Genomic DNA, 24,526 nt, shown 5'->3' on the forward strand with positions numbered 1-24,526 from the left:
CGGGAAAAAGAGTGGAAGGGCTATAGTCATAGGGGATTCGATTGTAAGGGGAGTAGATAGGCGGTTCTGTGGTCGAAAACGAGACTCCCGAATGGTATGTTGCCTCCCAGGTGCACGGGTTAGGGATGTCTCAGATCGGCTGCAGAACATTCTGAAGGGGGAGGGTGAACAGCCAGTTGTCGTTGTGCACATAGGCACCAATGATATAGGTAAAAAACGGGATGAGGTCCTACAAGCAGAATTTAGGGAGTTAGGAGCCAAGTTAAAAAGTAGGACCTCAGAGGTAGTAATCTCAGGATTGCTACCAGTGCCACGTGATAGTCAGAGTAAAAATGAAAGAATAGTCAGGATGAATGCGTGGCTTGAGAGATGGTGCAGGAGGGAGGGGTTCAGATTTTTGGGACATTGGGACCGGTTCTGGGGGAGGTGGGACTATTACAAATTGGACGGTCTACACCTGGGCCGGACTGGAACCAATGTCCTTGGGGGTGCTTTTGCTAACGCTGTTGGGGAGGATTTAAACTAATGTGGCAGGGGGATGGGAACCAAATGAGGTCAGTGGAGAGTAAGGATGTAGTAACTAAAGCCTGTAAGGAACTAGATAATGAAGTCAGCGTGACTAAGGGAAAGAGTAGGCAGGGAGCAGATGATGAAAGCAAAGGGACTGGTGGTCTGAGGTGTATTTGTTTTAATGCAAGAAGTGTAATAGGCAAGGCAGATGAACTTAGGGCTTGGATTAGTAGCTGGGAGTATGATGCTATTGCTATTACTGAGACTTGGTTAAGGGAAGGGCATGATTGGCAACTAAATATCCCAGGATACCGATGCTTCAGGCGGGACAGAGAGGGAGGTAAAAGGGGTGGAGGAGTTGCATTACTGGTCAAAGAGGATATCACAGCTGTGCTGAAGGAAGGCACTATGGAGGACTCGAGCTGTGAGGCAATATGGGCAGAACTCAGAAATAGGAAGGGTGTGATAACAATGTTGGGGCTGTACTACAGGCCTCCCAACAGCGAGCGTGAGATAGAGGTACAAATATGTAAACAGATTATGGGAAGCTGTAGGAGCAACAGGGTGGTGGTGATAGGAGATTTTAATTTTCCCAACATTGACTGGGATTCACTTAGTGTTAGAGGTCTAGATGGAGCAGAATTTGTAGGGAGCATCCAGGAGGGTTTTCTAGAGCAGTATGTAAATAGTCCAACTCGGGAAGGGGCCATACTGGACCTGGTGTTGGGGAATGAGCCTGGCCAGGTGGTTGACGTTTCAGTAGGGGACTACTTTGGGAATAGTGATCACAATTCCGTAAGTTTTAGAATACTCATGGACAAAGACGAGAGTGGTCCTAAAGGAAGAGTGCTAAATTGGGGGAAGGCCAACGATACCAAAATTCGGCAGGAGCTGGGGAATGTAGATTGGGAGCAGCTGTTTGAAGGTAAATCCACATTTGATATGTGGGAGGCTTTTAAAGAGAGGTTGATTAGCGTGCAGGAGAGACATGTTCTTGTGAAAATGAGGGGTAGAAATGGCAAGATTAGGGAACCATGGATGACAGGTGAAATTGTGAGACTAGCTAAGAGGAAAAAGGAAGCATACATAAGGTCTAGGCGGCTGAAGAAAGACGAAGTTTTGAAAGAATATCGGGATTGTAGGCGCAATCTGAAACGAGGAATTAAGAGGGCTAAAAGGGGTCATGAAATATCTTTAGCAAACAGGGTTAAGGAAAATCCCAAAGCCTTTTATTCATATATAAGGAGCAAGAGGGTAACTAGAGAAAGGATTGGCCCACTCAAGGACAAAGGAGGAAAGTTATGCGTGGAGTCAGAGAAAATGGGTGAGATTCTAAACGAGTACTTTGCATCGGTATTCACCGAGGAGAGGGACATGACGGATGTTGAGGTTAGGGACAGATGTTTGATTACTCTAGGTCAAGTCGGCATAAGGAGGGAGGAAGTGTTGGGTATTCTAAAAGGCATTAAGGTGGACAAGTCCCGAGATCCGGATGGGATCTATCCCAGATTACTGTGGGAAGCGAGAGAGGAAATAGTTGGGGCCTTAACAGATATCTGCAACATCCTTAAACACGGGTGAGGTCCCGGAGGACTGGAGAATTGCTAGTGTTGTCCCCTTGTTTAAGAAGGGTAGCAGGGATAATCCAGGTAATTATAGACCGGTGAGCCTGACGTCAGTGGTAGGGAAGCTGCTGGAGAAGATACTGAGGGATAGGATCTATTCCCATCTGGAAGAAAATGGGCTTATCAGTGATAGGCAACATGGTTTTGTGCAGGGAAGGTCATGTCTTACCAACTTAATAGAATTCTTTGAGGAAGTGACAAAGTTGATTGATGAGGGAAGGGCTGTAGATGTCGTATACATGGATTTCAGTAAGGCATTTGATAAGGTTCCCCGTGGTAGGCTGATGGAGAAAGTGAAGGTGCATAGGGTCCAAGGTGTATTAGCTAGATGGATAAAGAACTGGCTGGGCAACAGGAGACAGAGAGTAGCAGTGGAAGGGAGTTTCTCAAAATGGAGACGTGTGACCAGTGGTGTTCCACAGGGATCCGTGCTGGGACCACTGTTGTTTGTGATATACATAAATGATTTGGAGGAAAGTATAGGTGGTCTGATTAGCAAGTTTGCAGACGACACTAAGATTGGTGGAGTAGCAGTTAGTGAAGGGGACTGTCAGAGAATACAGCAGAATATAGATAGACTGGAGAGTTGGGCAGAGAAATGGCAGATGGAGTTCAATCAGGGCAAATGCGAGGTGATGCATTTTGGAAGATCCAATTCAAGAGTGAACTATACAGTAAATGGAAAAGTCCTGGGGAAAATTGATGTACAGAGAGATTTGGGTGTTCAGGTCCATTGTTCCCTGAAGGTGGCAACGCAGGTCAATAGAGTGGTCAAGAAGGCATACGGCATGCTTTCCTTCATCGGACGGGGTATTGAGTACAAGAGTTGGCAGGTCATGTTACAGTTGTATAGGACTTTGGTTCGGCCACATTTGGAATACTGCGTGCAGTTCTGGTCGCCACATTACCAAAAGGATGTGGATGCTTTGGAGAGGGTGCAGAGGAGGTTCACCAGGATGTTGCCTGGTATGGAGGGCGCTAACTATGAAGAGAGGTTGAGTAGATTAGGATTATTTTCATTAGAAAGAAGGAGGTTGAGGGGGGACCTGATTGAGGTGTACAAAATCATGAGAGGTATAGACAGGGTGGATAGCAAGAAGCTTTTTCCCAGAGTGGGGGATTCAATTACAAGGGGACACGAGTTCAAAGTGAAAGGGGAAAAGTTTAGGGGGGATATGCGTGGAAAGTTCTTTACGCAGAGGGTGGTGGGCGCATGTAACGCATTGCCAGCGGAGGTGGTAGACGCAGGCACGATAGCGTCTTTTAAGATGTATCTAGACAGATACATGAATGGGCAGGAAGTAAAGAGATACAGACCCTTAGAAAATAGGCGACAGGTTTAGATAGAGGATTTGGAGCGGCGTAGGCTTGGAGGGCCGAAGGGCCTGTTCCTGTGCTGTAATTTTCTTTGTTCTCTTTGTTCTTTGAGAGAGCCAACTGTGTAACAGCCCCGACAACCAATTTTATCTGCAGCGCCTGTGGAAGAGTCTGTCCCTCTAGAATTGGCCTTTATAGCCACTCCAGGCGCTGCTTCACAAACCACTGACCACTTCCAGGCGCTTACCCATTGTCTCTTGAGACAAGGAGGCCAAAGAATAATAGACTGGAGAAGCTGGGGCTATTCTTCCGAGAGCAGAGAAGGCTAAGAGATGATTTAATAGAGATGTTTAAAATCAGAAAGGGTTAGATAGAGGACATGGGTTTTGGGCTTTGGGGACATGGGTTCGAGTCCCACCACGGCAGATGGTGAATTTGAATTCAATTAATATATCTGGAATTGAAAAGCTAGTCTAATGGTGACCAGGAAACCATTGTCGACTGTTGTTAAAACCCATCTGGTTCACCAATGTCCTTTAGGGAAGGAAATCTGCTGTCCTTACCTGGTCTGGCCTGCATGTGACTCCAGACCCACAGCTATGTGCTTGACTCTTAAAATACCCTCTGAAATGGCTTAGCAAGCCACTCGTGCCAAGGCCAACTAGGGATGGGCAATAAATGCTGGCCTAGCCAGCAACATCCGCATCCCACAAATGAATAAAATCAAAAAAGAGAAACTGTTTCCAGAAGCTGAAGGGTCAATAACCAGAGGGCACAGATTCAAGGTGATTAGCAAAAGAACCAATGAGGACATGAGGAAAAAGTTTTTTACGCACTGATTGGTTAGGATTTGGAATGAGCTACCTGATAGGGTAGTGGATACTGAATCAACAGAAAATTGGATAAATACTTGAAGGAGAAAAAAATTGCCCAGGTATGGGAAAGAGCAGGGAGTGAGGGACTAACTGGATTGCTCTTCAGAAGAGCTGGCGTAGACTTGATAGGCCAAATGGCCTCCTTCTGTACTGTACTATTATGTGATTCTGAATGGCAACACAGTACCATGGAGTATGTGGCGAGCCCCAGCACACCGAGGGGCCAAACCCAGGGACGGTTTGACTAGAGCTCTGGAGATTACATTTTGGGGATGGTCTAAATCAGGTTATACTTGAGCAACTGAAATCAATCAAAACAAAACTCAGGTGAGGTACAGAACGGGTAGCTAATTCGATGTGTCCTCCTTTACATTATCGGCAGAAGTTAAAATGAATCCAACCGTTGCTGATGGATTTGATAGACTGGGGGGATTTGCCTTGACAGAATCACAATGACAGCTTTTACACTCCCCAGTGTTACCCCACACAGATCCCAGTGCCTGGGACAGGGCAGGAGAAAGGACAGATTGCAACAACGTTCCTGGCAGAGTGACCGCACAATCATCCAACCCTGCCCACCCCACAGAGGAAATACCAGTTTTGGAATATCATGTGACCCAAGTTGTAGCAAGTGCCTTATGCCCTTTACACCCAGAGGTACAATGCCACCTCCATCTCTGGAGGCCCACACTGACCAACAGCAGCCCGACAGCTCTGAGATCTCTGTATTCCTCCAATTCTGGCCTCATGTATATCCTCTACTACCATCGCCTCACAATTGGCAGCCGTGCCTCCACCCACCAGATCCTAAGTTTTGGAGTTCCCTTCCCAAGCCTCTACCTGTCCACTTCTCTCTCCTCCTTTAAGGTGCTTCTTAAAATCCATCTCTTTGACCACCTATCCTAATACCTCCTTCTTTGGCTCAGACACTCCAGTGAAGCGTCTTATGTTAAAAGCGCTATACGAATGCAAGTTATTGTTGTAACTCCTCCTGCCACTCAGGGACTGGTTAGATAGACCTGCAGGTTCGAAAATAGGAGAAATATATCATGTAGATTCACCAAGGAAAAGCTTGGCCATTGTCTTTATAGGAGGTCCATTTATGAATGAACCATATTAAATTTTGATCAGTTGATTTCTCCTGTTTGTGGACAGTTTTTGTCCTCGTTAAGGACCATGTCAATGTGTCAGCTGAAGGCAGGATGTTGTAAATGGTGTTAAGTTTCCTTTAATGGAAATGAACAGCATTTTGTTTCTGGGAACACTGTGCTGTTTCAGAGCTGATCCCTTGTGTCAAAGGGAAGATTTACTCAGGAACAACTTGCTAAACTGGGATTCTTTGGCTTAAATAGTGTCTGAGAGGAAGTCTGGCTTTATAAGCTAATTAATGGGTTAAAGAAAGTAAGCCAAACAATATTTCAGATACACTACGTAACTTTCAGAAGGGAATTGGATATATTAGGGGCGATGTTGGCGTAATGATAATGTCACTGAACAAGTAATCCAGAGCCCCAGGCTAATCCCTTGGGGACACAGGTTCAAATCCCACCACGACAGCTGGTGGAATTTATATTCAACTAACTAATAATAACAAAAATCTGGAATTGAAAGCTGGTCTCAGTAATGGTGCCATGAAACTATCATTGACTGTCGTAAAACCCCATCTGGTTCACTAATATCCTTTAGGAAAGGAAATTTGCCGTCCTTACCTGGTCTGGCCTACATGTGACTCCAGACCCACAGCAATGTGGTTGACTCTTAACTGCCCTCTGACATGGCCCAGCAAGACACTCAAGGGTAATTAAGGATGGGCAACAAAATGCTGGTCTTGCCAACAACGTCCACATCTCCATGAAAGAATTTTAAAAAGTACTTGAAAAGGAAACATTTTCAGGGCTATGGGGAAAGAACAGGGGATCAAGACTAATAGGATAGTTCTTTCAAAGCACCAGCACAGAGATGATGAGCCAAATGGTCTTCTGTGCACTATGCTTCTATGAGGTCAGTAGAGCAAGGTGTCACAGGCTCAGAAAAGAGAGGGACCAGATCCGATGAAGCTGGACTTGGGTAGAAGTGGGACTGGATGGAGGGACATACGAACATACAAATTATGAGTAGGAGTAGGCCACTCGGCCCGTCGAGCCTGCTCAGCCATTCGATAAGTTCATGGCTGAACTGATTACTCCACATTTCCATCTATCCCCGGTAACCTTCGACTCCCTTGCTTATCAAGAACTTATCTACCTCTACCTTAAAAATATTCAAAGACTCTGCTTCCACCGCCTTTTGAGGAAGAGAGTTCCAAAGACTCACGACCCTCAGAAAGAAAAAAAATTCTCCTCATCTCTGATGAAGGGAGAGGGTGAGTGGGCAGAGGGGCACTGACCCTTCTCAACAAAGCCTGGCACATTGACCAGACTGTTAATACAATCTTGTGATCTGCTAAATTGAACAATGGTTGAAGTGTAACCTCTTTATATTGTGGAGTATGGAATAGACTGCCATCTAGTGCAGTGAATCTTAACTTGGTTGAAACATTAAAAAATGATGGATTCCCAATTCAACAGGAAGCAAAGCAATCGGAACACAGTGCAATGATAGGAGGGAGGCTGAGCCTGTCTGCTTCTGTATATCAACCTAAACAACACACCCAGCTACATGAGATGAAAAGCCTTTCGCTATTCCTATTGTCGTTTTTTTTAATGAATATATCACGCCATAATTTCATGCTTTTACTACAATCCGACCTCTGTCACTGTGTCTGTTGTCAGACTACCAGAGCTTGCCTTCAACATTTGCATGACACGGCGGTGCTGTGCATAATTTGTTGTGCTAAGTTGTATGCTTCTGAGGACTGTTATAATGAGACTGGACTATATTTAAAGAGGCATTATCACAAGGTTCTGCCATACACAAACACAAAGGACAAAACAGATAATTAGAGAAACAATGGCATTATTTGGGTCAGCAATATGAAAACAGCACTATGAAAGTTTACGCTTCAGTAGATTTAGTGACTGCTCCCAAAATGACCTTGCCATGGCAACGGGTGCATCATCAGCCTCTGCAGCAGATGACTGCTTCAGGAATGGAGCTTAACTGAAAACTCCCCAATGGTAGGCAAAGACACAGCCCTCTGAATATGTTAACACAGGAGATTGTCATAATTCTACTTTACAAACAGTGTCAGTACCACTGACTGCCTGTTGGTGGCACTGGTGGTCTTGAGTTATTGTTCTCAGCACTACCACCAGCTGGTATCTATTGGTATTGCACCATGGACACACACTTCAAAGAGCAGGGATAAAGAAAGGGCAGAATCCATTGAAGTTCATTCCAATTGCTCTTCCATCACGGATCTAATCCTTTTTGTACATTATCCTAAACATTTAACACTCAGTTTTCTAATTAACATAGAATGTGCAGCACAAAAACAGGCCATTCAGCTCAATTGATCCATGCCAGTGTTTATTTATTTATTTAGAGATACAGCACTGAAACAGGCCCTTCGGCCCACCAAGTCTGTGCCGACCATCAACCACCCATTTATACTAATCCTACATTAATCCCATATTCCTACCACATCCCCACCTTTCCTCAATTCCCCTACCACCTACCTATACTAGGGGCAATTTATAATGGCCAATTTACCTATCAACCTGCAAGTCTTTGGTTGTGAGGAAACCAGAGCACCCAGTGAAAACCCACACGGTTGCAGGGAGAACTTGCAAACTCCACACAGGCAGTACCCAGGATTGAACCCGGGTCGCTGGAGCTGTGAGGCTGCGGTGCTAACCACTGCGCCACTATGCCGCCCACGTGAGGCTCCTCCCAGCCGCTCTTGATCTCACTCTATCAGCATATCCTACTGCTCCTTTCTCCTTCAGGTGCTTATCTAGCTTCCCCTTAAATACATCTACACTTTGTGCCTCAATCACTACTTGTGCTAGTGAGTTGCACATTCTCACCACTCTCTTAGTAAATACGTTTCTCTTCAATTTCTCATCTGATTTATTAGTGACTTTCTTTTATTTATGACCACTAGTTTTGGACTTGAATTTAAAGTAATAGTAATATTGTATTTTATTTCTCTTATTTGCTCATCACTTATTAAAATAATTCTTAGTACAGAAATGCAAAAATCCTAAAACTTATATGATTGGGATTTTGAGATGAGAAGGTTGCCCGATGAAGATTCAGTAGAATGGGCCTATATTCTCTGCAGGTTTAACAGAGTGGGAGCTGATCTCATTGAATTATAAAAAATTATTACTCTTGACAGGATAGATGCTGAGAGGCTGTTTTCCCCCTGGCTGGAGAGTCTAGAATTTGGAGACATGGTCTTACGATAAGGGTTGGCCATTTCAGACTGCGATGAGGAGAAATTTCTTTACAGAGTGTTGTGAATCTTTGGAATCCCTACCCCACAGGACGATTGATGCTCAGCCATTGAGTATCTTCAAGACTGAGATCGATAGATTTTAAGGGAACTAAGGGAATCAAGGGATACAAGAACAGGGCAGGAAAGTGTTGAGATAGAAGAACAGCCATCATCTTATTGAATGGTGGAGCAGGCTTGAGTTTCTTACGTTGATATGAAAGCACAGATTATGTGTCCTTCAGTACAGAGGGGTGCACCCGAACCTACCTTGTGATAATCTTGCGAAGGCAGGTGTTATAATGTGAGGGTCCTGAAGTCCCATTCAGAGACCCTCTGCTTCACGAAGAGAGGGGCAACACCTACCAACTGGCTCAAGAAAGGCACATGCAGAGGCATAGGAACATTATGCCTCCAGTCAAGCCAGTCAGCAATACCTTGGGCACTAGAGATTCCTAAGGAAATTGGAAGGGGTTGCGGAATGAACAAGAAAAGCAGCTGTTACATGTGACTCCATATTCTTAACAAAATATCAACATTTTACTTTCCAGTCTCTTCCTATTCATTTTAGTCAGGCCATGGAGAGTAAATGTAGAATTATACACACTCTCGCATGGCAGACTGGTACAAAAGGTGAAGTCACACGGGATCAGAGGTGAGCTGGCAAGATGGATACAGAACTGGCTCGGTCATAGAAGACAGAGGGTATCAGTGGATGGGTGTTTTTCTGAATGGAGAGATGTGACTAGTGGTGTTCCGCAGGGATCAGTGCTGGGAGCTTTGCTGTTTGTAGTATATATAAATGATTTGGAGGAAAATGTAGCTGGTCTGATTAGTAAGTTTGCGGACGACACAAAGGTTGGTGGAGTTGCGGATAATGATGAGGATTGTCAGAGGATACAGCAGGATATAGATCGGTTGGAGACTTGGGCAGAGAAATGGCAGATGGAGTTTAATCCGGACAAATGTGAGGTAATGCATTTTGGAAGGTCTAATGCAGGTGGGAGGTATACAGTAAATGGCAGAACCCTTAGGAGTATTGACAGGCAGAGAGATCTGGGCGTACAGGTCCATAGGCCACTGAAAGTGGCAACGCAGGTGGATAAGGTAGTCAAGAAGGCATTTGGCATGCTTGCCTTGATCGGTCGGGGCATAGAGTGCAAAAATTGGCAAGTCATGTTGCAGCTGTACAGAACCTTAGTTAGGCCACACTTAGAATATTGCGTGCAATTCTGGTCGCCACACTACCAGAAGGACGTGGAGGCTTTGGAGAGGGTACAGAAGAGGTTTACCAGGATGTTGCCTGGTCTGGAGGGCATTAGCTATGAGGAGAGGTTGGAAAAACTTGGATTGTTTTCACTGGAACGACGGAGGTGGAGGGGCGACATGATAGAGGTTTACAAAGTTATGAGCGGCATGGACAGAGTGGATAGTCAGAAGCTTTTTCCCAGGGTGGAGAGTCAGTTACTGGGGGACATAGATTTAAGTTGCGAGGGGCAAAGTTTAGAGGGGATGTGCGAGGCAAGTTTTTTACACAGAGGGTGGTGAATGCCTGGAACTTGCTGCCAGGGGAAGTGGTGGAAGCAGATACGATAGCGACGTTTAAGAGACATCTTGACAAATACATGAATAGGAAGGGAATAGAGGGATATGGGCCCCGGAAGTGCAGAAGGTGTTAGTTTAGGCAGGCATCAAGATCAGCGCAGGCTTGGAGGGCTGAATGGCCTGTTCCTGTGCTGTACTGTTCTTTGTTCTTTGTTCTTTCCAAATTTCATCTGAATCCGCTTCACCCAGTGCCCAAATATCGCCCTGGGTTGACTACAACCTGACCTCATTATTATGCTTTATCTGCTGTCAGTTGAGGCATTTTTAAAGTGGCTTCTGAACACATGAAAATGTTTGTCTTTAAAAAAAATTGTCTGTCCTTGGACACGCTGCATAAGAAAGAACTTGCATTGATATAGTGCCTTTCATGACCTCAGGCTCTCCCAAAGTGATGTTAAAGTGTGATCGCTGCTTTAAAGTTGGAAATGCAGCTGCCAATTTGCACACAGCAAGATCCCACAAGCAGCACTGTGATAATGACCAGTTAATCCATTTTAGGCATAAATATCAGCCAGGACACAGGAGAAGTGTCCTCCTCTCCCCCTTACTAATGCTGTGGGATCATTTATGCCCACTCGAATGCCAACCTAGATTTTCTGTTCTGGTATCTGAAATGGGACTTGAATTCAAGAATGCCTGACTCAAAGGCAAGAGTGCTCCCAACTGAGCCATAGCTTTGAGCACACCTGGATATAGCATTGATTTTATTCATCATTTGTTTTCCTGCTAGTACAAGACTATTGAAATAAAAGGACTATCCTCTATTGAAATTAGCTGCTTTTATTCGACACATTTATATTCACCAACAGAGTAATGTTCTGAGAAAAAGAGTAATTTGCACCAAAGTCTCCAGATATTAATGAAAGGGACAGTGGTGTTAGAGTGGGGCTAACAAGCCTTGTTTCCACTTGTATTTTAGTCTCTGTTCATTGTTCAGTTTGGCACAAGCCTCCAGCATGTTCTGGCAGAAAACTACATTGAGTGCAATTTTCTGCTGGCTTCAATTCAATCTGCTTTCTGTGAAGAGGGATGGGCAGGGAAAGACAGAGAGATGTTGTGTCAGAGCCATAATTTAAGGGATGGAGCTGCATGTTCAAGACATGTCAGTCCTTCCAGACAAGGGCTGACATTGTGGTTCTGGAAGCGAAAAATCCATCAATTTGGTTTCACGTTGTTTTAGTCTTGGGCAGCGTCAAGTTTGAACCCAAACATGGTCACAAGACGATTAGCAGCCATCACAAGTACAACCCAGATAAATAACTTTCATAGGGAAAGGCTTATCAGACAGATGTTGGAGGCTACTAACCTGGTAGACTTTAAGAACATAAGAAATAGGAGTGGGAGTACGCCATTCGGCCCCTCGACTCTACTCTGCCATTGAATAAGATCATGGCTGATCTGATTATGGCCTTAACTCCACTTTCCTCCCTGCCCCCCATAACCTTCGATACCCTTGTCAATCAAAAATCTGTCTAACTCAGCCTTGAATATATTCAATGACCCAGCCTCCAACACTGATCAACAGAATTCCAAAGGTTAATAACCCTTGAGAGAAGAAAGTCCTCCTTATCTCTGTCTTAAAAGGGAGTCCCCTTATTTTGAAACTGCCCCCCCCCAGTTCTAGATTCCCCCATGAGGGAAAACATCCTCTCAGCATCCACCCTGTCAAGCCCCCTCAGAATGTTATATGTTTCAATCTGATCACCTCTCATTTTTCTAAACTCCAAGGAGTATAGACCCAATCTGCTCAAGCTTTCCTTATAAGACAACCTCTTCATACCAGGAAAAAGCCGAGTGAACCTTCTCTGAACTGCTTCCAATGCAAGTATATCCCTCCTTAAGTAAGGAGACCAAAACTATACACACTACTCTAGGTGTGGTTTCACCAATGCGCTGTACAGTTGTAGCAAGACTTCTCTACTTTGATACTCCATCCCTTTGCAAGTAATTAGGAATTTTCATATATAACAATGAGGACTTTCAATAATCTGCTACTAACAAGCTCAAGGTGTTCAGATTTGGAAATGTCGATCTTTGTTTTATTTATTTTCAAGTACAGTTGGGGGTGACTCAGCTTTAGGGTGAACTGAAATCTCCTGGTTGGAAAGTACCTAGCTTCCGGTTAGTGCCTCTCCCTGACAATGGGCCAAGTGGTCTCTTGCTGTGCTGTAAACTTTCTATGATTCTATGATCACCGCACAGTTGAGATATGGACCTCACTCATCAGCTACGTCATCATGTCAGCCTGGCTTTCTACCTGTAGTAGATACAGTCTCACTATGACAAACCTTAATGTTCTCTATATGGACATATTTTTGTTAATGACTGCTTCAGTAATAGAAAAGTAAATATTACAGATGCTGAAAATCTGAAATAAAATGCTGGCAATACTCGACAGGTCAGACAGCCGCTATAGAGAGAGAAACAGTTTTTTAACATTTCAGGTCGATGACCTTTCTTCAGAACTGGAAAAAGCTAGAGTTGTAACGTTTGAAGCATGTGCAAGGCAAGGAAAAGTCAGTAGCTAGGGGAGGGGTGGGGCGGGGAGGAACAAAAGGGAAGGTCTGTGATAGGGTGGAAGTTAGGAGAGATTAAATGACAAAACGGGATGATGGCGCAAGGCAAAAGGGGGTGATAATGGGACAAGCATGGAAACAAAAGATGCATCTAGAGGAGCTGTAAATGGCAACAGCAGAATCCTCGAGAGCACTTGCTGTCCAGAAAAATGGGAGCAGAGGTTATGATCTGAAATTGTTGAATTCAATGTTGAGTCCAGAAGGTTGCAAAGTGCTTAGATAATAAAATAAGCCCTTGCTGCAACACAGATTTTCCAAAGGTCCGAAGGATCTACTGTACTTAAATGTAGGCCATCAACACACATATCCAATAAATTTCTTTTCTATGTATAAGTTATGGATGTGAGAAACCCCAATCATCCCTCCAGTATTCCACACAGTAGGAGGGGTTACTCTCACTGTCTCAAACATTAACCCTTTCAGAGCCCTTTACTACAAAACTGTACACAGTACTCCAGGTGTGGTCTCACCAATGCGCTGTACAGTTGTAGCAAGACTTCCCTACTTTTATACTCTATACCCTTTGCAAGTAATTAGGAATTTTCATACATAACAATGGGGACTTTCAATAATTTCTGCTACTAATAAACTCAGATTTGGAAATGTCGATCTTTTATTTATTTTCAAGTGCAGTTGGAGGTAACTCAGTTTTAGGGTGATCTGAAATCTTCTGGTTGGGAAGTGCCTGGCTTCCAGCTAGTGCCTCTCCCTGAAAGCACAGCTTCAGTGCAATGCTAAGCTCAATGTATGAACACTGAATTGGATTGATTTCCCATTGTAGCAGGAATGAAAATGCAGCCCAGTCCATACTGCAGATCCCTTACTACAGAAGTGCAGTCTCCATACCCAGAGATAACTAGAGCTAGCTGTGGGCAGCATATAGGCACCACTTACTGTCCCAACTTAGCTACCAATTGCATTTTCAATATCCTTAGAGTTTGACTCTGCCTGCAGCTTATTCCAAACATCGATATCTGTAAGTATTCAAGTTCTCCCAACTATTGCCATTTTAAATTTATATCCTGTGCTCCTACTCTTATGAATTACTTCAAAGTAACAAACCCGGATTGCCCTATATACTTCACTGAATATTTTGTGCCTCTCAATGAGATTTCCCCTTTACAATTTTCTTTCTGGGCAGGTGACCTCTTTCTTTCTAGCACATCACACAGCTGATAGTCAGTGATAGTGCACAGGTTGCAGGTGGATAGAGCAGATAAATCCCACTGTAACCAACCTACCTGCAGCATTTCTCAAAATGTTTTCCATTGAGCACAATTGGAGCATAAAGAACCAGGAAAATACCAGGATAATCTAGAACTGGGGGTCAATTTTGAAATATAAGGGGTCGCCCATTTAAGACAGATTAGGAGAAACTTTTTCTCTGAGGATCATGAGTCATTGGAATTCTCTTCCTCAAAAGACGGTGGAAGCAGAGTCTTTGAATATCTTTAAGGCAGAGGTAGATCGATTCTTGATCAGCAAGGGGGTGGAAAGTTATTGGGGGGAGTCAAGGTTGCAATCAGATCAGCCATGATCTTATAGAATGGTGGAACAGGCTCGAGGGGCCGAGTGGTCTACTCCTGCTCCGAATTCGTATGTGCATATGTTCTCCATAAGATTAAACTGTTTTTTATTAATGAATTTAAAACAAAATTATCAATAAAACTTTTATTGACTATATTGAGCCAATTTTTTAAATCTTCCTTGTTTTTTTTAAAATTTCCTTATACTAGTTTGACATTAAAATGTCAATGACAATGAAAGGTGAAATCCCATATAAAAAGAAATTAGTGACAAATTGTTACTTTATTGGGAAATTTTTGGACAGGTTCAGTTCCAGATTAGCTGGTCCTGCAACTTCTGTTTAAGTGCTGCCCCATTCCAAGGGTATGTCTGTGCTGTATCAGATGCTATATTGCCTCTACAAACCTTTTGCTTTGGCAATTCCATTTCCCCCACAAATTTTTGTGGCCTCTTTAAGAGAGGCTATTAATTCAGTGTCTATTGGTGAAATATTATGGGTGTTTTTGTGTTACGGCCCTTCACACACTAGCTACTGGATTGAGACCATTCCAAGCTCATTTCACTGAGGATTCTTACAGCCATCAGAGAAGGAAGGTCTACATCCATCAGTCTGCGCTGGATTTCAACACAGGTCCCGTAGATGACAGATTACTGCTGTGATTCACTACCTATTTCTATTTAAAATAACATATCCAATCCATCACCGAGGTTGCATTGCTCCTCTTTGCTCTTACCTCTCTCCTACAGGATGTGAATCCTCAGCCATGCTTTCATTACCCTTAGACTTGGCTTCTCCAACACCCTCTATGTTCCACCTTGCTACTTCACTATCTACCTACTACCTTCAAATCTCTTGCTCATCCAAAAAAATCCATGGTCCGTGGCAAATCCCGCAACTTCCTGTCATGGATGAGTTAGCTGAAGAACCCTCAAAGGAGTTCAGGAACGCCATGGAATTCCAGTCGAACTGCTCAAGCATGGAAAGTTCCATCCATTGCTACACCTCGATGATCTTCTCCTCTGTTGGAAAGTAGGCTCTGTTCCACAGGAGATGTGTGATGCCAAAATCATCACGCTATACAAAAACAAAGGTGACAGAGGTGACTGCAACAAATACAGGGGCCTCTCACTCCTTAGCGTCATGGGGAAGGCATTTACTAGGGTCATAATTAAAAGACTCCATTTACTTGCAGACCAAGTGTACCTGGAAGCACAGTGCAGTTTCCATGCTGGCAAATCTACTGTGGACATGATCTTCTCCATACACCAGCTACAAGAGATCTCACTAAGGAATTTGACACCATCAGCAGAGCTGGGCTCTACAAGATTTTGGGGAAAATTGGCTGTCCACCAAAGCAAATTCTTCCACCTTGGGTATACGGTGACAATCTATCCCTTGATGGAGAGCTCGATACACGCATAGGGAAAGCAGCTGCCACCTTTGGCCAACTCGTGAAATGCACATGGGATAACACCAAGCTGACCCTGGGACAAGCTGATAGTTTATAAGGCCTGTGTTCTCAGCACCTTGCTGTATGGTTGTGAAACATGGGTGACTTACAACTACCAGGAAAAGAAGCTCAATAATTTCCATCTTCACTCTCTGCGGCACATTATGGGTATATCCTGGTAGGACAAAATCACGAATGTGGCAGTCTTCTCAAAGGCAGAGCTCCCAAGTGTGTTGGCACTAATCAAACAGAGGCAGCTTCGGTGGATCGGACACGTCTGCAGGATGGAAGACAGTCGCATACCCAAGGACCTTCTGCATGGTGAGGTAGCCAGGGCCAGATGACCAGTGGGGCGTCTAAAGCTCCGCTTCAAGGATGCTTGCAAGCGTGACATGTAGGCCCGAAATGTCGACTGTCACACTTGAGAGTCACTAGCTGGCGAAAGAGGGCAATGGCGGCATATCCGGGACTGGTATGCACTACCATGACGACCAGTTGCTACAGCAGCTTGGTAATAGGTGCCAATGCTGAAAACAACAACTCACAACACCACTTGACAGCTCCACCTGTTGCAGAACTTGCCTCTCCAGGATTGGCCTTCACAGCCATCAGCAAAGGTGCACCAAGAGAAGCCACCCCACTTAAATGGATTGTTTGCTGTGTGTCCATCATCTTTTGTAGATGGAAGGATGCCAACCTTGTTGGCCTATTCTACATCAAGCGCCAATCACCAGTTATCCCTGACAATGCCACCATTGCAGGTTCTGGGAATGTCAACTTTTATGTCGTCCAAAACTTAACACGAGTATGGCAGTGCCAAGGATTAAAAATGGAGTTGATGGCAACAATATGAGAATCTTCTCCCCACCAATTTCTTCCTATTTTTCTCCCTTGCTCTCCTCGACGTGCTGATACTTGTTGCGATACGCTGCACCACATGTCTCACTGTTCTCTAGCACATCACTGAAACGCCCAATCTTTACACAGGATCCCAGATATCCGGTGTTACTGGAATGCTAAAGGAATTATTCCACCACTGGCACCAACTGGAGCATTTCCCAACATTGGATAGCAACTAAGAATGGGAATCTGGCTGATTGTTTTCCCTTGCCTAGCTCAGGCACCTTGAAGCCTGTTGTAGCTTTACACCTGCGTCTTAGCTGAGATGAACTTAAATAAAACCAGACCAACATTTAAACCAGGGACCTTGTCTCCTGCATGACCTTCTGAAGTACAGGATGATTAATTTATTGTAGGTGACATAATCAAGCAGTTGTTGATTGGTATTTAAAAAATTGTGTTTCTTAAAATATTTATGTAAAACATTTAAAAAATGACATGAAATTTTGATGCAACTCTCAATCTTAGCTCTATGGTTGCACTCATGTCTCTGAATCAGAGTGCTAGATTGTCAGAGGTGACATCTTTTGAATGAAATATTGGCCTGAATTCTGCGGTCAGCAGAGAAGCAACTGCTCTTGCTGCTGATCTCGATGAAAGCTATCCAAAGATCTAGCGATCTCTGTGGCATGAATTTCTCCTTTCTAGACATGCAGCAGCAGGGGATCTCCGGACATGCAGCAGCAGTGATGTCAGCAAACAGTGTAAGCAGCCAATTACATTGAAGAATTCTCACAGATAACAAACCAGGATTTAAAACCATTTTATCTTTCACGTTTAGTTTAAGTTTTCACATAGCAAAATAAATTATTATAATTGGATTAAGATAGAAGCTAAAATATCGGTATAAGCAAACTTTTATAACTACATGGAGCTTTTTTTTCACAATGGAGAATCTGACATTCCACAAATAAAAAAAAGTAACTTTATAAGGGCCAGTGAAGGTGTTTAGCAGTAATTATGAAGTTGGTACACCTTTAAAAACCCAGTCACACCTCACTCACTGAGGTGTAACTTTTTTCAAGGGTTTTTACAGCAAGACCAACAGCGCAAGAATGGAAGTTTTTGTCTGCTCAAAGATTTCCCATTGATTGCAGTTTGAGGGAACCTCAACAGCACCCCTTCTGGAGAAGCATAGAATTACTGACAGCAACTTCTGGATTTCCACGTTATTCTGTGGACTCCTGAAGTTGCTAACAATTTCAGCGGAGTAATGTCACCATTGCCACCGCAAACTCCAGGCCATTAAATCAAGGCTGTATTTGCCCTTTTAGTTGAGCGTAAAAGATCCCACGACAGTATTCAAAACAGAGCAAGATAGTTCTCCTGGTGTCCTGGCCAACATCTAGCCCTCAATCTGGTCATTTAACTCATTACTGTTAGTGGGATCTTGCTGTGCATAAATTGGCTGCTGCTTTTCAAAAATACTTTGTTGGCCTTGACACATGCTGAGGTAGTGAAAGGCACTATATAAATGCAGGTTCTTCCTGTAAATGTAGAATTCCAGCAAGAATGGAGTAAGTGCTTAGCTTGCGTACAGGTTAAACTGCACACTTAATAGAGTGTTAAATTACAGTACTCAAACTGATCCCTGCTTATTCACAAGGAAGATCACTAATAGTCAATCAATCACTAGGGCTGGCAGAAATGCTATAAAATTGAAGGCTTTTGTCGTCCAATTTGCATTTTCAGAATGTTTCAGACAGCACACTCAGCAACACGCTGGCTGGCGCAGAATATTACAGTTCACAGCAGTAGGCAGTTCAGATTAGTGCAAGGTACAAATATAACCTGGACACCCACCACATTCTTAAGGGCAATTAGAGATGAGCAATAAATACTGGCTCTTATCCCACGAACAAATAATGGAAAAAAAATTGCTCAACTTTGTCAGGTTATTGCTGGTTATTAGTTTAACATTTTACTCACTGCAAAAGGTTGACTACTTAGACTAGATCAAAGAACATATTATACAGGATATGTGAAAGGAGAGAGCTGAGGGCTAAATGGCCTTTTATCACTCCAAATTTTCACATATTGTTTTCATTGACACTGGCCCGTGAACATCTATGTTGTTGATTGGTTAGGTCTGTTCATTGATGTTAGCATAATGAATTGATTAGGGCTGACACTTCCTGTTCATTTCCAGACTGCAGTGAACTGTGAGTGCATGTGAATAGATCCTGTATTCATTTTCAACGTGGGGCATAGTCAGGCATTAATCTGATATTCTGCTCTGTTTTCCAATCTGGTCAGTACACAGGATGTTTCTGCAGCCAAACCAGTGCTGCACGAGAAAGGTCAGCCTGGAAACCCTTTAAAGATTTTTCTTTCATATTAGCTGTTGTAAATAATCCCAGGGATATTAAGTAATCCACTTGCAGCCTGTACATAATATTTTGCATTAATTAGGAATTGGGCCTGATCCTCCTGTGTGGCCAGTGAAACTCTACTGAGCTACAATAATGTTTTAAACCCATTTCTAATATAGTGTTATAAATGTGCAATTTTTATCCAAGTTAGACATTTCAGTTTATGCTGCAAGTATGTTAAACCTCACAGAATAGATGCGTTAGTTACCTTTAGACTCAATTATTCCAATGCAGTCCTGGCCTGACACATCCCTGACTATTCCAACGTACGCCTTGGCTGGTCTCTCACATTCTATTCTCCATAAACTTGAGGTCATCCAAAACTCTCTGCTCATGTCTTAACTCGCACCAACTCCAGTTCCCCTATCACCCCTGTGCTCACAGACCTACATTGATTCCTGGTCAAGCAACGTCTTGATTTTAAAATTCTCATCCTTGTTTTCAGATCCCTCCATGGTCTCGCCCTCCCTATCTCTGTAATCTCCTCCAGCCCCACAACCCTCCGAGATATCTGTGCCCCTCTAATTCTGGCCTCTTGTGCATCCTTGATTTTAATCACTCCAGCATTGGTGGCTGTGCCTTTTAGTTGCCTAGGCTCTAAGCTCTGGAATTCCCTCCCTACACCTCTCCGCCTCCCTGCCTCATTTTCCTCCTTTTAAGACACTCCTTAAAACCTACCTCTTTCACCAAGCTTTTGGTCATCTGGCGTAGTATTTCCCTTTGTGGGTCGGTGTCATACTTTGTTTTATAATGCTCCTGTAAAGCGCCTTGATATGTTTTGTTATGTTAAAGATGCGATATAAATATAAGTTGTTGTTATGGCCAGCCTCCCATCCTCCATCCTTGTAAACTTGAGCTCGTCTAAAACTGCTGCTCATATCTCAACTCACATCAAGTCCTGTTCCCCCTTGAGCCCTGTGCTTGCTGACCTACATTGGCTTTCAGTCTGGCAATGCTTTGATTTTAAAATTCTCATGCTTGTTTACAAATCCCTCCCTATCTCTGTAATGTCCTCCAGTCCTATGACTCTCTGAGATATCGGCACTCCTCCAATTCTGGCCTCTTGCGCATCCCTGATCTTCAATGCTCTACCATTGTCGGCTGTGCCTTCAGCTGCCTAGGCTCTATACTGTAGAATTCCCCCACTAAACCTCTCGATCTCTCTCTCCTCCTTTGAGGTGCTCCTTAAAACCTACCCCTTTCACCACTTGTCCTAATATCTCTCTATGTGGTTTGGTATCAGATTTTGTTTCCTAATGCTCTTGTGAAGTGCCTTGGGATGTTTTACTATAAAGGTGCTACATACATGTAAGTTGTTGCTGCATTGCTGGCTTGTGGGATGGTGCCATAGACTTCCTCAGGGCAACCTTTTTCCATACATCTCATGCAACATCACCTCAATTTCAATAACTATCAAACAGAAGATTGGATACCAGGCTGCTCTGTCACGACCTGCGGACTGCGTCTGAACCTCGCATTTGCTTTCCCTTCACGTTTGCCTATCACTTCAAATTGCCTCACCCCTTTAAGTCTTGGTGAGCCTGCTACCGGTGGATGCAGATGCCTTTTAATGCACTCCAAAAGCTCTCAGAAATTTTGTCTCCTCCCCAATTGGAACAGCTCTGTAGGCGTCCTTTATCCCTTTAAATCGGACGCATGCAATTCTCTCACACTCGTATCATTGCAAGACCCTTGTGCTGTGAATAATTATGCAAAGTAATTCGGATGTGGACGTAGAAGGAATAATTTCTCAGTTTGCTGATTATACCAGATCACAGGGTGAGGGGGGCATGCAGAGGGTGTAGAATAAGGATATGTAAGGGTAAATGTTGGAGACTGAGAGCAACTGTAAGGGTGATGATGTAACAGTTACATGGTAATGGGGTTTGGGGAAGAAGAGGGTAGGAGCACGAAGGATGCTAAATAAGGAGGCTTGGGGAGAGTGTAAACAATGATGTATATATAATAGTTGACGTGAACTACACTCCTGGACTTTATCTACAACGCCCTCGCTATGCTACAACTACAACTACAACAACACACAACAAGGTGGCACCAGTTAAAACGACCAGAAAGTATTGAAAAATCACCTCACCTCATGAAGTAGCATCAAGAGAACAGCAGATCTCATCGAGGGACTGCAATGAACTCCAGAGCTGCTCAGCAGCCAAAGAAGACATGGACAGTCGGTGAGTCGTGCAGGCTCTCAGACTGCACCACAGGAGCGTGGGGGTCTGCAACGAAACATCCAGGTCCAGCGATCAGATTCCGAGTCTCAGCGCCGGGAGACGGTCCAGGATTGGGTGAGAGAATTTCAAAGGGGCCATTCTTTGCTATGGGCGCAATGGGTTGAATAAAGCAGGGAGAGAGGTCGATCTCAGGTGAAAAAGCAGCCATTACTCAGCCAGACCACAGAAAGAAAGCGTGGGAACAATTGGAAAGTGTGGTAAATCCCCAGAAAGGCCGTGAACACCTCCATTAAAGCCAGAACGATTTAAAAAGAAAAGGGAACACGCTAAAAAGCCTATTAAGCAAAACAGATTTGAAATTTGGAATGCCTAAAAGCTTTCATGATAAGGAAGGACCCAGTCAGGTACAAAATGGGTCCTTATGGAGAAAAAGATTCCTACGATTTAGGATAGCTTCCCAACTCCATACTAAATCAGAAGCTAAATTATATTCTATGGGTGCAATTGCAGACGATGTGGTTGTGAGGCAAGGGATAAACAAGGCTTCTGATAAATTTGAGGATGTACTTCAAGCCTTTGACAAATATTTCAATTTACGCAGTAACAAAATATTGGAAAGAGAAAAATTTAACAAGCGAGCCCAGAAGATAGGCAAATCTGTAGATACTTATATATATGATCTGTACCGATTGGCAGAGGGATGTGAATATGGCGAATTAAAGGCGGAAATGATAAGGGACTGAATAGTTGTCGGAATAGCTGATGAATCTGTCAGATGTCTTGCAGTCGAAAAGTGATCTTTCACTGGAGAAAGCAGTTCAGATGGTACACCAGGCTGAAGTCCGTAAACAAAATAGAGCCATTCTGCAGGCTGAAGAGAAGCCTTGGATTAGACGAAATCCAATGACTGTAGAGTTTTTGAAGCCAAAGACAGAGAGACAATTTGTAGAGAAGACACACACAGGTCAGAAAGTGCATGACACGGGGAAACCGTGCCAGCGCTGTGCAGCCAGGAAGACCCACAGATGGGAGCAGTATCCGGGTAGTAAAGCAGAATGTTTCAACTGTAAAAAGACAGGCCATTATGGGAAAATGTGCCAGAGCAAGATCTCTTCGCTCAAAAGCACAAAGCAGACCTTCACACAAAGAGCAGTGAATGAAGTGCACCAACTTCAGACGAAAAAGAGCTAGGAAATTTCTTAGGAGAAGTTAATGACCCAAATCAAGGATTCTGGATGGCGGGCATCTATGTAAACAGACACCTGATGAAATTTAAACTGGACACAGGTGCTAGTATCACGGTTCTGTCAGACCAAGGACCATGGTTGGTGAGATATTGCCAACAACCGGTGGACATGCATTTGCATAGGCCGGGCGGGACCCAACTGAAAGTGAAGGGTAAGCTTCAAGCAACTCTCCAATATAGAGGGAGACAAATTATGGAAACCTTACACGTCTTGCAAAACCGGGAATTTTCCCTTCGAGGTAATAAAGCATGCTTAGATCTGCATCTGATCAAGATTGAGGAAGTCAAACAACCACAGATAAACAGTCGCTTCCACGCAGACTACCCAAAAACTTTTCACAGGTCTCGGAAGACTCAAGACAGAGTATAGAATCACACTGAAGGAAGGTGCCAGGCCAGTGCGTCTCTTCACACCCAGAAAGATACCTCACCCGTTGATGAACCAAGTTCAAAACCAGTTGGAAGGGATGAGAAGAATGGGGGTTATCTCTTCTGTTACACATCCAATGGTGTGGTGTTTAGCCATGGTTCCTGCCCCAAAACAAAATGGAACTCTATGTATTTGCGTGGATTTAATGCAGTTTAACAAGGCAGTAGTGCATGAGATTCACCCAATGTCCATAGTAGGTGACAGCTTAGCAAAATTGTCTCAGAGCACCATGTTTACAGAACTCATCACCAATAGTGGGTTTTGGCAGGTACCCTTAGATAAGACCTCAAGATTACTAACCACATTTATAACACCTTTCGGGAGGTTTTATTTCAATTGGTTACCATTTGGAATAACTTCCACACCAGAAATCTTCCAAAGATCTATGTCTAACACCTTAGAAGGGCTTAAAGGAGTTACTTGTCACATAGGTGACATCCTGATACATGGGCAGTCAGCAGAGGAACATGACCAAAGAGTCCGAGCAGTTCTACAGCGACTACAAGATGCAAGACTAACTCTGAACGAGAAGTGCGAATTTTCCAAGACTTCAGTTCGTTTCTTGAGACACATAGTAGGCAGTAAAGGTATAATGGCAGATCCCCAGAAGGCATGAACCATTACAGAATTCCCTACTCCTACTTGAATCAATTAGCCAAATTTCTACCTCATTTTGTGCAGGTAACAGAACCGCTAAGATAATTTCTGAAAAAAACAGCAAACGTGATGTTGGAGTTCACACCAAGGACAAGCATTCCAGAAGATTAAAGAGATACTAGTACTGGACATCTTGGCACAATATAACGCTACATTACCTACAATGATAATGGCAGAAGCCTCCTCCACTGGGTTAAGAGCAAACCTTATCCAGGAGCAATCAGATGGTTCTCCTAGGTCAATATACTACGTATCTAGAGCTTTGTCCGACACAGAGACAAGGTATGTGGTAATTGAAAAAGAAGCACTTGCCATCACATAGGCATGTGAGAAATTTTCAGACTACATTGTTGGATTGAGTTTCGTCATCGAGACAGACCATAAACCATTGGTATCTTTGTTGGACGAAAAGGAGATTGCAAAAATGCCTCCAAGAATCCAAAGGTTTTGTTTAAGATTGATGAAATATACCTATGAGACTGTATATGTCCAGGGAAAGATGCAAACATCAGCCAATGCGCTATCAGGAGCGATGGTAGATCATCCAACCCAACAGGATGTGAATTTTGTGTATGAAATAGAGTCATATTCACAACATACAGCCCAAAATTGGCCAGGAAGCATCCAGAAATTGCAAGAAATACGTCAAGCCCAAAAAAGCGATGAAGAATGTATGCGCATAAGGCAGTACTGCACACAAGGGTGGCCACAAGAATGTCCTTGTGGGAAAAAGATGAAAACTTTCTGTGAATATAGAAAATACTTTCACAATTATCGACGACTTGCTAGTTTACAATGACAGACTAGTCATTCCTCATTCACCAAGATCCACTATCGTAGATCTACACCAAGACCATATGGAATAACG

General features: G+C 43.6%; 1 protein-coding gene across 4 annotated transcripts in view; it reads left to right on the forward strand.

Annotated features, from left to right (window-relative positions):
- The window catches only part of zgc:110222 (uncharacterized protein LOC550336 homolog), a 204,293-nt gene that overhangs the window by 171,579 nt on the left and 8,188 nt on the right, over positions 1 to 24,526 (forward strand). The window contains exon 1 of one of the 4 annotated variants that reach the window (XM_068047168.1): positions 18,923 to 19,064. The exons of the other annotated variants lie outside the window; for them this stretch is intronic. The gene's annotated coding sequence lies outside the window, so the exon portion shown is untranslated. Of the gene's footprint in view, positions 1 to 18,922; positions 19,065 to 24,526 lie in introns of those variants that run through there. 4 annotated transcript variants of the gene reach the window in all.

This window comes from Heterodontus francisci, chromosome 15 (assembly GCF_036365525.1).
Source record: "Heterodontus francisci isolate sHetFra1 chromosome 15, sHetFra1.hap1, whole genome shotgun sequence".
Classification (NCBI taxonomy): domain Eukaryota; kingdom Metazoa; phylum Chordata; class Chondrichthyes; order Heterodontiformes; family Heterodontidae; genus Heterodontus; species Heterodontus francisci.